Source organism: Tiliqua scincoides, chromosome 1 (assembly GCF_035046505.1).
Source record: "Tiliqua scincoides isolate rTilSci1 chromosome 1, rTilSci1.hap2, whole genome shotgun sequence".
NCBI classification, from domain to species: domain Eukaryota; kingdom Metazoa; phylum Chordata; class Lepidosauria; order Squamata; family Scincidae; genus Tiliqua; species Tiliqua scincoides.
The window spans coordinates 291,812,171-291,826,014 of NC_089821.1; the positions used below are offsets into that span (position 1 = coordinate 291,812,171).

The 13,844-nt window shown below is 46.4% G+C and overlaps 1 pseudogene; it reads right to left on the reverse strand.

Annotated features, from left to right (window-relative positions):
* Nucleotides 1–9,518: 9,518 nt before the first annotated feature.
* On the reverse strand, nucleotides 9,519–9,635 carry LOC136637051 (5S ribosomal RNA; annotated as a pseudogene).
* Nucleotides 9,636–13,844: the final 4,209 nt, after the last annotated feature.

The following is a 13,844-nucleotide window of genomic DNA, read 5'->3' on the forward strand; positions in this document are numbered from 1 at the left end:
TGGCATCCCCGAAATGGCCACTGGCATTGCACTGTTTGTGACGTCATAAAGGCATGTCTGCTGTCATACATGCCTTTACGACATCACAAAGTCTCATTAGGATTTGGCCTTCAGTCACTTTGCTACATCCACTCTTATGCCAGCAGAGAATTCTCTAGCTGCCTTGAACCTTGCAATGCTCATTGTCTCCAGCTGTTGTGGATAAGCCAATAGTCAGTATTTTTAAAACATATGACTTTCCCTTATAACATGTATTCCTTATTAAATTTTAATGGGCAGATAAATGGAGTATTTTCATTTTATCTGCCAGCCATTGACATGTATTTGAACAAGCCATGAATGGGGTCTTCTTTTCTTCTGATATATCTCTATCTTTGTAAACAGAGATATAATTGTCAGGTCATTATGACAGAGTCCTAAACTCCTAAAAAGCTAACAACACAGGGAAGGAAAAAAAAAAATAGATGTGGCAATCTATAATAAAAGCCAGTGGATAATTGATTGCTTGATGATACCCATTTGTGAAGACATTCGAATGAATTAATCGAGGAGTCTAAGTAAATCAGGCTCATCATGTTGCCATTATTCAAGTGAAGACTCTGATATTTACCAAATGAATGGTCTGAATTAGAGTCTTGTGATTAAATACTCAAGTTCAATAACATACTAAGGAGCTTTCTTGTTCATATATTCCATCCTGGGTGATTGAGTGGTGTAATAGAGGGGAGGGGGAGAAGAAGAAACTTTGTCTTTAGAACAATTCATCACACCACTGGTGTTCAGACTTTCTGCCTTCAAGGAATGTTGTGATGTATCTACCTCAGAATTCCTGCACATTGCAGAGGTTTCAGGGTGGGCAGGGGGACCTTTTTTTGTGGTGCACACTCCTCACAGAGCATTTGCTAGACTTGTTGGGCCTCTCACCGTCATTTCATAGGAATGGAGAGCAGGGTCTAACACAGACAGGTGGCCAAACTTTCAATTTTAGGGGACTTGGACCTTCAACAATTGTGTAGAGGAGGAAATTTCAACAGATGCAGTTTGTCATCTGTGAAACTGGGAGAGGGAGGTGAGACTGGCTGCAAAGCCCAACATGGAGATTCTCCAGTCTGCCCCAGCAAAAAGCCAGTGCAGACTCGAGTAGCCCCATTGTGAGGCCTGCACCCTTACTCTGGGGAAGGGGAGGTCTCCTTCCCCTGAGGAGACCTCCAGCAGGGGTCACCATTTTGGCACCATTGCACCTGGTAGTCCTGCAAGGGATAGAATTGGGCTGCTCACCCCATTGTATACCATGGGACTTACTTCTAAGTAGACAGGCCTAGGCTTGTATTGTCAGTTACTGAAAATTACTATAAAGCGAAAAGTTTTCAGAGTAACATGAGATCTTACCATATTGGGGGAAGTGTCACAAGACTACTTGACCATGCAGCACTGAGAGGAAAAGGCCCTTGCAGAGAGACTAGGAATAGGGCCTTCTGCACTGCGCAGGGGCAAGCGGGGAAGCCTTTGGCAGTCACCTTTGGCATGAGAATATAGGGCCATCTCCCTATTATCACCAGTGAAATGTCAGAGGGTTTGCCATTTGTTTAGGGGCCTAAGCATTTGGGTCCCTCTCACCCTTCTGGATCTGTGCATGTGTCTCCCTCCCTGTCTCGCCATGCGTAGTGTTGAAAAAGTGAAATAATATTGGTACAGATTTTGGATCTATAATTGATTTGTTCCCCCATCATTATTTGTTCTGCTTTTTGACCTGAAGAAAAAGAAGAAAAAACATCTGGTAATTAATCATAATTGAATGACTTGTCCATCACCCTTCAAATTTTTTCAAAAATGCATACAGCAAACAGTAGCAGCTTGGTGTAGCCCGGGGCCAATAACTGAAATAATGCTTTATGCTGGCAACCATCTTAGAGTGTAGAAAGATCAATATCCAGTATGACAGATGGATGATTTCAAAAGCTTCAAAAGTCAGCTGTCCGGGCCTCCAGTTTGTGAGATATGAGGCATGTGTCAGCCAACGTAAAAAGCTAACCATTAATTTGGAAACTCATCTAACAGGTGTTCGTGAGACGCAGGACCAGGATTTGTGACCTTTTCTTTCCCTGGAATTGCATGTAGCACATGGGAGGGGAGTTCATCCCGTTTCTCACTTCTCAGGCTTCACTTGAAATTGGGGAGGCACTTTCATTCCCACCAGCTAAATTGAACCTTCAATGGAGGGGGCATTTTCATTTTCACTGGTCACTTTTCAGTTTTGACACGCGGGATGCAATTATGAGAGACAGGGTGGTGAAGCTGGTTTTGACACTTTTTTCAGTAGGAACAACACGCAATAACCCACAGTTGTCTGCTCTGAGTTTCTGTCTCTCATGGCCTCACCAGTTGCCACTAAAAACACAAAGAAAGGCAAGGGAGATTTTTGTATTTATTTGAGAAATTGAAGAGATCTTTTCAGCAGCATTGCCTAAATATCAGGGGCTGTCAATAGGCACCCAGAAACAAGTGTACAAATTACTTTGCTGATATGTTATGAGCACTTCCCCGTGGATGCCTTACTGTGAGGGGTGGCACATGCCTCTACGCCACTTTAATCTACTGACCACTGCCACATCTGGTCACATGCGCCTATGTGCTCCCTTCTGAAGGAGAGTGGGCAGGCAAATGAGCAGGTGCACTTCTATCCCCCCTCTCCTTTCTTATAAAGTGCACACCATGCAGCCTCCTCGGTCCATGCATCTTTTGTTTGACATGAACAGGCACAAGGGATGCTGGGAAACCTCATTGTAAACAAGATGAGCGGAGCAAGGAGGCTGCATTCAGCAGAGTAGGTAGGCTTGAAATTACCTGTCACTGCCCACTTGGACCTTTATAAGCACCAAATAGCCAGGAAGAGGTGATCCGGGGCTATGGCAGTTTTTTTTATCTCCTTTCGCCCTCCAGCAGGGCTGCCACTGTTTTAATCCTGTTGTGCAGGTTTTGAGCAGAAATCAGTTAATAGCAGAAGTTACAGTGCATTCTCAGACAAGTGCATGTTGATATCCTGATGCTTTCTCTCCCTTTCTGAATTAAATATGTTTAACTGTTAATTGACTCTTTTACATGGGATCTGCTCTTCAAAGGTTGGGATACTGACCCTGGAGTCAGGGACTCACAGTGAGGCTGTGATAACTCACAGCATGCCGTCTGATCTCTCACCAGGCAACCAGGCACTCACAATGGTCACCTTGCCAGCATCCAGGCCTCTGTGAAGTGGTGTACTGCACTGCCCCGACACCTGTAGCAGTGATGTCACAATAGCACATGAGGTTACGATGTCACTTCTGGGTCCTCCCCACAGAAGGGGGCACTGGCGGTTTCATGTGCCCTATTCCTTCCCCCGTGGAGAGGCTGAGAGCTGCCTGGAGTGCCGTGGACAGGGGCGCTGCTGCTACTGCTCACTGCCCAGTAAGTCTGTGCCTGGCACCCCTCCCCCCATAGCACCCAGGGCACCTGCTCTGTCTTGCCACACTCAAGATACACCCCTGCTTGCCAGGGCAACTGGACTGCAGCTTGACTAACCACTTACACTCCTTACTGTGTGTTGGATTTGCCAAAGATGATGATCAGGACAGTGTGGTCAGCCACAGAAACAATCTTGAGGAGACATCCAGCTCCACATCAAGCTGCCTTGCCCACACCCCTCCCTTACAAGTAAAAAGTCACCCATTGCCTGGTCTACTCGGTTGTTTAGGAAGCAACTAAAAAGCCAGGCACCATTGAAAAACAAAACAAAACACAACAGAAAGAATCCAACCCTGCTGTCAGGTTTATAATCTGAAGGTAAGGTCACATTAGGAGGGAGAAGAAATTAGATTAAAAGGGAAGGACTCTCGTGACTTCCCCTATCCATTTATACAATATAGCTGTGCCAGCTGTGCCAACAGAGCACATGCTGCATGCTATGGTGAGGGGCAGCCAGGCGCCTGATAGAGGAAAGTTTTTTACTTGCCTCTCCATTGGCCTCCTGTCTGGACCTACATCAGCTCTTTTGCTGGAATAAGGCCAAGGAGTGTCAGGGGCTGGGATCAGACTGGGAAGGGGGCATAAGATCCTGGCATGCATTGCTGCTGCCTTGATTCTCCCTTCTCTTGCTCCTGCCCAGCCCAATCCCTGACAAAATCCTCCCCCAACCACCCCGCCACCACCATGCCTGCTCTGGTGGGTGTCTAGGATCTGTTGGCTGGCATGGAGAGCCTCTGGCCATTTGCACCAGCAGCTCTGGAGTGCGTGACAGCAGTGCATCTTTTGCACCACTGTAACCAGCAGTGGATCAAAAGGTGTGTGTGTGTTTTCACAATGAGATGTCATATGCTGGTATGCTTAAATTGCTGGACAAGATTTCACACTCACAGAATTAGAAGCCCAAGCCACAGTTCTCCTTTCATGATGTACACACCATAGGATCAGACTTGGTTCTGTCAGTATTGGTACAAAGGGATGTCCATCCCTAGTCCTCAGTTGCCAGAAGGCAGTTGATTCTCCTGCACTGAAAGCAACAGACAGCATCACCGTTTCCTCCTGGGGAGAGGGGGAGCCATGCAATATGAAAGCGCCTTTTAGGGCTGGAGAGGAAGTAAAAGGGGGCAGGGATACTGTCATCCCTTTGGTCCTATCCTAAGACCATTTTAGTATGTTCCGTCAGCTTCTTGTTGGACCAGACTCTCTTTGTGAGTCTGGAAAACGTGGTAGCTGCTTTACCGATGCGCTTGTTTAGCTCGGTATCGAGAGAATGAGTGTCGGAGATCGTTGAGCCAAGGTACACAAAGTCATGGACAACCTCCAGTTCATGCTCAGAGATTGTAATGCAGGGAGGTGAGTCCACATCCTGAACCATGACCTGTGTTTTCTTCAGGCTGATTGAAGATCTGATTCAGGTCTGATTCAGGTCTACAGAGCTTGCGTCCTGAGTACACTTCTGTACTGCAGCGAGTCATGGACTCTTCGCTCACAACAGGAGAGGAAACTGAGCACTTTCCACATGCGCTGCCTCCGACGCATCCTTGGCATCACCTGGCAGGACAAAGTTCCAAACAACACAGTCCTGGAACGTGCTGGAATCCCTAGCATGTATTCACTGCTGAAACAGAGACGCCTGCGTTGGCTTGGTCATGTCGTGAGAATGGATGATGGCCGGATCCCAAAGGATCTCCTCTATGGAGAACTCGTGCAAGGAAAGCGCCCTACAGGTAGACCACAGCTGCGATACAAGGACATCTGCAAGAGGGATCTGAAGGCCTTAGGGATGGACCTCAACAAGTGGGAAACCCTGGCCTCTGAGCGGCCCGCTTGGAGGCAGGCTGTGCAGCATGGCCTTTCCCAGTTTGAAGAGACACTTTGCCAACAGTCTGAGGCTAAGAGGCAAAGAAGGAAGGCCCATAGCCAGGGAGACAGACCAGGGACAGACTGCACTTGCTCCCGGTGTGGAAGGGATTGTCACTCCCGAATTGGCCTTTTCAGCCACACTAGACGCTGTGCCAGAACCACCTTTCAGAGCGCGATACCATAGTCTTTCGAGACTGAAGGTTGCCAATACAAAAAAAAAGACCATTTTAACTTCTCATGTAGAAATTCATTTGGCTTCCCTTGAATATTCTCAAATGTTTCTCCTTCGGAGGAAAAGTAAAAAATCATTCATGCTTCCTTATTTATTTATTTATTTATTTATTTATTTATTTATTTATTTATTTATTTATTTATGGCATTTTGGTGTCACCCCAAATAAAGTGCACCATAACATCTTCTAGTACAGCATTGCATTGGCTAGCAACCATAGCATCAAGCGTTCCCCTCACACCGCAGGCCAGCTAGAGCGGAGCTGTCCAGGTGGGTCTGGCTTGCCTTGTACAGCATGCTATAGTGGTGGCTGCAGCAGAACTTTTAACCTGCAGCTGTCTAAAAGGATCAGATTAGGCAGCTTGTGGGTCAGAATTTCAAAGATCAACACACACTCGCCAAGTTGTGAGGTCTGCCAACTATTGGGCCTGCCAAGCAAGCACAGATGGCTGGAAAAATCTAATCCTAGGTACAAATTCAATACTCACCACTGACCGGCGCACACAGAAGCCCAAGACTAGAGTAAAGCCTATTCAATGGGTGCCAGTAGAAGGTGTGACCCAAACAGATGAACTGCAATGCTGAACTGACAGGGATATGTGTGCCACATTTTTATGCCCACAGGGGGTGGATGCTACTACCATAAATCAATAACCACTATAATATTCCAAAAAGCAAATATTCAAGGCAATGTTTTTAGATGGCCAGCTCTTTGAAACAGGAAGATGCCAGTTCTGGTTTTTATTGATCCGACAGGATCCAGGGATAAATGAGTGAGATTTAGGTTGTGGTTTCAATCTGGACACGTATATTTCTTTTCTCTCCTTGTTACCCAGGCAGACTGGCTCCTGGTAGCTCAAGTTCAACAGGCAGCCAAGTGGAGCAAGATCTCTGCTCAAGACCCTGGAGTCACTGCCAGTCACAGTCAAACACAGAGACTGATGACCCAATCCTATCAGGGCCTTACAGAGACGGATCTTGTGATCAACCACTGTAGGTCCTAGAACAATGATGCGAAAGTTGTTCCCCCCCCAAGAGCAACATGCACTGTCAGCAGCACTACATGCTTTGGGCTGGCTGGGGATAAAACTGGACTCTAAGTGTGTTAGATCACCAATGGTCTGATACAGTATGAAGCAATTCAACTTCATGCATTCTGGGCTGGACCATAGGTGAGTGGCAAAGCATATACGTTGCCTGCTGCCAGGGCTTAGCTAAGTTCTGTCGTTAGCAAAGAGGTCAGCAGGTTGAGAAACTTCTCTCTACATCTTTGGAGCTGTACTGGCCATTAGCATAGATGGACCAACAGCCTGATGACCTATCAGGTAGCTCCGTCGGTTGGCTTTTCTGCACGCAAACAACTAACACCTGCAATCAAAAAAATCACAATTTCTGTCCAAGCAAATGCAGCACAGTTTCTTGAAAGCAAGAAATTATACACCTGCCTATACAGTACAATAGGTTGTCCATGACTTTGTGTACCTTGGCTCAATGATCTCCGACACTCATTCTCTCGATACCGAGCTAAACAAGCGCATCGGTAAAGCAGCTACCACGTTTTCCAGACTCACAAAGAGAGTCTGGTCCAACAAGAAGCTGACGGAACATACCAAGATCCAGGTCTACAGAGCTTGCGTCCTGAGTACACTTCTGTACTGCAGCGAGTCATGGACTCTTCGCTCACAACAGGAGAGGAAACTGAGCGCTTTCCACATGCGCTGCCTCCGACGCATCCTCGGCATCACCTGGCAGGACAAAGTTCCAAACAACACAGTCCTGGAACGTGCTGGAATCCCTAGCATGTATTCACTGCTGAAACAGAGACGCCTGCGTTGGCTTGGTCATGTCGTGAGAATGGATGATGGCCGGATCCCAAAGGATCTCCTCTATGGAGAACTCGTGCAAGGAAAGCGCCCTACAGGCAGACCACAGCTGCGATACAAGGACATCTGCAAGAGGGATCTGAAGGCCTTAGGGATGGACCTCAACAAGTGGGAAACCCTGGCCTCTGAGCGGCCTGCTTGGAGGCAGGCTGTGCAGCATGGCCTTTCCCAGTTTGAAGAGACACTTTGCCAACAGTCTGAGGCTAAGAGGCAAAGAAGGAAGGCCCATAGCCAGGGAGACAGACCAGGGACAGACTGCACTTGCTCCCGGTGTGGAAGGGATTGTCACTCCCGGATTGGCCTTTTCAGTCACACTAGACGCTGTGCCAGAACCACCTTTCAGAGCGCGATACCATAGTCTTTCGAGACTGAAGGTTGCCAATACAATACAGTACAATAAATGCCCTTTTGAAAAATGAAATAATTTCTGAGCAGCTCAGCATGAGACCTATGATTAAAGTGACGGCGCTGTTATTAAAATTTAATGTTCCCAATATTGTCATGTAACTATAAATCAACCACCAAGAAGCTGTAAGATTCCCTCCCCCCAGACCCACTGGAGAGCATTGCAGTGCCTTGAGTTGGATAAACGTTGGGTTACAATTAAGCCATTTCTGCCCAACGTTGCATATATACAACAGTGATCAAATGTGCACACCTTGGGCTGGGCAGAAGCTACAAGATTCCCTCCCCCCATACCCACTGGAAAGCGTTGCAGTGCCTTGAGTAAGAAACTTGATTTTGTAAGTCTCAAGGATGAAAAGGGATTTGAATCCAGGTCTCACACCATCCATTATACCACATTAGATCACCATAAGCAATGAACAACTGTTCATTATACTACTATAGCATGAGAGCTGATGACTGGCTAAGAGTCCAATCCTATGGTTTACCCTGCCATAGCTGCACCAAAATGGGCTGCACTGCATGCTATGGAGGAGAAATCAAGAGGCTTGGGAGGGAAAAGGGAAACATCAATGGGTCTCCTCGGTTCTTTAGCTGGCATAACTAGAAGAATACTAAGGGGGCATGTTGGCTGCTCCTGGAGGGGACAGAATTCAGTGTAAGTTGCCCATGCTGTGTTCCCCCCTGCCTCTGACATGCCTGAGATGCCTCATATCCTCTACCATTCCACCCCATTCCACCCTCCCCATCAACATACCCAGCAACATACCCAAGTCAGTAGGCTACCTTGACCCACTACCATGTGCATGGCCAATGTGGCTTCTCTGCCAGCATTCCAGGTTTCCATGTCTGGTTTTATGGAATTGCAGACTACCATTTGCGATGGGTGCCAGAACTGGATTGGGCTGCAATTGTTACCCTGCACGTGCCTGATCTTGGAAGCTAAGCAAGGTCAGGCCTGGTTAGTACTTGGATGGGAGACCGCCTGGGAATACTGGGTGCTGTAGACTTATACCATAGTCTTTCGAGACTGAAGGTTGCCAACCATTTGTAAGAAACTGAATTGGAAATCCCAGTTTTTTTTTAATCTCACTTCTGCCATTAATTCACCAGTGCTGCCATTCAAAAAACACACCTAGGAGTAAGCTCCACTGCACAAAATGGAACTTCCTTCTGAGTCAAGATGGATAGGATTGTGCTGTTAGTGCCCCACTCAGCCGAAGCTTAATATTTACCTTACAGGGGTGTTGTCAGGGCAACATCAAGCTAATACATGTGAAATATTTTGCTCACTCATGGAAAGAAAGGCTAAGCCCCATGGTCTTCCATCACAGGCGTGGGTTTCTTCTTGCTTTACCTCACACACAGTAAGAGATAAGGGGTTGTTTCCTAATATGTCCTTCCTGCAAGAAGTGCAGCTCTCGCACTATAGCACTGAGCAGCAGGGAAAAGATGTTGCTACAGCTTGTGACTGTGGTTTTAGAACAGACTCTTTGGAATAATGGAAATGCCAATTCTATTCTGACATTGTTGGATTCTGGGTCTGCTCTAAGGGCCAATTCACAAACGACAATTCACAATTCACCAAGTACACCCCAGGTTGGTTGGCAACCTTCAATCTCGAAAGTCTATGGTATAAGCCTACAGCACCTGGCCTTCCCAGGCGGTCTCCCATCCAAGTACTAACCAGGCCTGACCCTGCTTAGCTTCCAAGATCAGACGAGATTGGGCATGTGCAGGGTAACAGTTAATGAATTATCAAGTACACCCCAATTAATTAACAGTTAATGAATTATCAAGTACACCCCATACCATTGCAAATGGAACCTACTGGGTTCTGAGACCTTCCTGACCATGAATTCCCATGCATTTAAATGCATAAGTTCACAGATGTTGATGATGCACCATTTCCATTGGGTTATTTTTGTACCTCAGTTAGGCCCTGCTGATTCATCTCTTCTCAACCTGTAAAGCAACACGTTTTACCATTACCACTATTTTCACATTACCACTATTACTACCACATAATAGGCTCCAATTCTCTCACTCTCCCCCCTCCCCGAAAGATACTGACTTAAGGAAGTTGCCCTGAAATCCACAACTCTGGGAAAGGGTAGCCACCAAACAGAGATTGGAAATGTCTTATCATCGATCCTCCCTTTTGACCCTCTCTCTGCTTAAATCCCAGCTAGGATTTACAATGCAGCCAAACATCCCCATCAAAGGACGGATTTTGGAAGCCGAACTCTGTCACGCATCTTTGATTGGCTCACAAAGGATAAATCAAGATGGCAGTCAGGAATACAGAGGAGATTATAACCAGCACGTAAAGTGAGCACTTCCCAAACGGGAGGGGCCGAGGTCATGGTGGCAGAAAGGAAAGAGACAGAACAAAGATTGATGTCCTTAAAAAGAGATGCTTTCCTTTGCAGGGAGACTGCTGTGCTCTCCAATACAAACCTGGAAGTGGGAGGAAGATTATTTATTGCCCCAGCATATGGCACGCATGCAAGGTGGTGCTATTTCAAGTCACTTTACCATTAGTCCGTGAAACATTTTTCAGAGGTCTTTTTTCTACAGAGGCACAAGGGAGATTGGCGACCTCCTCGAATATAATCACGCATAACAAATGTACATGGAGCTCCAGTGGGCCTCAAGAATATTTGTCACAGTGGCTGAGATGTTCAAGACTCTAAAAGTAGGTAATTAGATTCCGAAAGGAGCTGTCACCAGAATATTGCTTCAGGTCATGTCGTCAACCCCTAACAAACTCAACCCAGCAGTGCTTATGTATCAGCTTGAAGATCGTGAACATCACTTCTGAGTGGATTTCTGGCTTACTCAATGGCTACACTGCCTTTTGCCGAATGTACAGAGAAACCAAAGAGGGAGTTATAAAGCCAAGTCTACAATGCAGTATACATATTAAAGAAGGGATAGGTTTTGCAGGAAGCTTCTGAATTCTGAGTCAGACCCTTGGTCCAGCTAGATCAGAATCAGTGGTGATACTGGCCCCTGTGGCGCCCAGGGACAGGAATGCTGCCCCCCCATTTGAGCACTCCCCCACCAGGGTCCTCACTTCCAAAACCGAACGTGAGCTGGAAAGGCCCTCCAGAGGCCTCAGAAGGCCTCGGAAAACTCCCCAGGCCCTCAAATGGCCTTAAAACAGCACTTCCAGTTTTCACAGCCTTTCCAGACCTCCAAAAGGGGCTAGAAAGGTGGTGGCAGCTGCAGCAGCAGGGGGCAGTGAGGAAGGTGGTTGCAGGGGGGTGAGGAAGGTGCCACAGCTCCTGCAGGCATGGCACCAGGATCATTTGACCCCCTTGCCGCCCTAGGCATACCACTGATCAGAATTGCCTACATTGACTGGCAATGACTCTAGCGCTTCAAACAAGGGGCTTTCCCAATTCTGTCAACAGTTGCCAGGGATCAAAGCTGGCACCTTTCAGGAATGGGCCACGACTCAGATGAATTGGACTTGAGCCACAAAAGCATACATTTTTCCCAACTCATATGGACTCAAGTCACATGTGTCAAAAACTTGGGCACTGACTTGGGACTCAGGGGTTTTACCCTAAAAATAGGTAAAAATGAAAAGACTCAAGTCAAGACTCACTTTTGTGTGCACTTGCAACTGTTTTGAGTCTGTGCTTGCTTGCTTTTTTCACAGCTTCAGCGACTCAACTTGCTTCTTGAAAAGACTAGGACAAGTCAAAATGACTTGAAAAATGGCTCTTGCTCGCAGTCTTGACTGCCCATAATGATTCACAGACAACTCGAGTCAAGGGAGAGGGTGAGACTCAGGAATCAACTCGAGACTCAGCGCTGTGACTCCAGCACATTCCTGGGACCTTCTGTATGCCTTCAGAGAGCCAGGCTATTGTAGTGTTCCTGGAGTAGGACTTAGACCTGGAAGATTCAGGTTCAAATCTCTGCTCAGTCCATGAAGTTTCCTGGCAACCTTGGGCCACACACCATCACCCAGGCTCACCTACCTCACAGGGTTGTTGTGATTACAAAAGGAAGGAAGGAAGGAAGGAACTATGTACACCACCCTGAACTCCTTGGAGGAAAGGCAGTGTAAAAATGTGAAAAACAAATACAGTGGTGCCTCGCAAGACAAAATTAATTTGTTCCGTGAGTCGTTTCGTTTTGCAAAATTTTCGTCTTGCGAAGTGTGATTTAAAACAAACCAAAAAAAAAAAAAGGAAAAAAATTCATCTTGCTAAGCATGGCCATAGAAAAATTTGTCTTGCGAGTCACCAAAAAAATCACAAAACGCTTTTGTCTTGCGAGTTTTTCGTTGCGCAAGGCATTCGTCTTGCAAGGCATCACTGTAAGTGAAATATAGTAAACACCAAGTATTTGTTCTACCATTGAGCTATAGCCCCTTCCTGGTAAATAGTTAGTCTGCTGCCACCTCTCAGGGTTCAAAATGATAATGATCACCATCATGGTAAGGGTCTTCAAGGTCCAGCAGGTCTTCACAAGGGAAAGGGTCCAGAGAACAAGACCCAAAGGGCCTACTGGCAGCCCAATCCTATGCATATCCAATTGGTTCCATTATAGTCAATAGGGCTTGCTCCCAAGTAGGTATGGATAGAATTGCAGCCTGAATCCCCACTGACCATACTATGTCTTGTACCTGGGGAGGGGGGGGGGTCTTAGCAGAGCTTCGCCATACTGTTCTTCATTGAGAGGTGAAGAGGAAGCACATCTGCAAGCACTAGCTCTTTCCATCCAAAATAGCCCAAGTTGCTACCCTTGACTCACACCCCTTCCCATTACAATATCTCAGCTACCTGCTGGTTCAGACCTGCAGGAAGACTAGTAGGGAGGTATCTCACCATGAAAGGCAACTTTTTTTCCAATTGATATGTAACAAGGGCTTGGCATGATTGTGAGATCATTCAGTTATTGGCAGGACTTTGGTACGTACAAAGGATCCTGCCCACACTCTTTGGCTTGGACTGTGTTATACCTGTATTATAGTTACACTCAGAGACCAATGACCTGGGAAATGGATTGTCATCTCATTCTTGACAGGCTAGCATCCCTCCCTTGAATGAGCAGGTCCCAGGCAAGGGAGCCTTGACCATGGATTGTTAGGTGTCGGTGGTGGCTAGGAGCAACTCCAACAGCTTCAGCTGATTCACTGACTGCATATTTTCCTGGATCAGATGGACAGGGCTATAGTTATCCATGCACACTGGTAACATCTAGATTGAACTACAGGTGTGCATCATTTAATGATGGGGATATGTTCTCCTATCCCAGTTGTTATGCAATTAGGTCATTAAGCAAACATTCAGCCCAGTCTAGTGCTTTTGTTGTGTAAACAGAGAGTCCCTGCCAGAAACTAACTGGCTGCACAGGCTACTGGAGATACATTGTCTCTTCTTTGCATTAAGAGCCTCTTTGTTGTGTAAACAGCCTCTGAAGCAGGCTATGGGAGTCCTGACTGCCTCATTAAGAGCCTCTTTTTGTGTTTTGACAACCGTCATATATGTGGTCTGTTGTTTAGAGGAAGGTTGTTAAGCAACGCACGCCTGTATTGTAATGTGTTCTATACGGCGTTGCCTTTGAAGTCTGCCATACAGAATGCAGTCTTATAGGAGCAAGGGGCTAGCACATTTTTGTGATACATAGTTGTATATATCATAATTTGTAGAAATTATGATCCAATTATAGTATGAAATTATGATCCAATGGAAAAGGGAAGGGCAAATTCCTCTCGGAGGAATTCCTCTACTCCTAACCTCTCAAAAAGTTACAGGGGAGGAGGGTTCCCCTTTATCTGGGGCAACTGCAATTCATCACAGCTGAAGATTTGGCCCTCTTTCCCTACTGTGTATTCAATGAAAATATATTTCTCCTTAGTTAACGGTGATATTACTACATATTTTGGGAAGCTGCCCAGAATGGATTACCATTCTTAAAGGGAAAACTTCTCCTTTTCTCTGG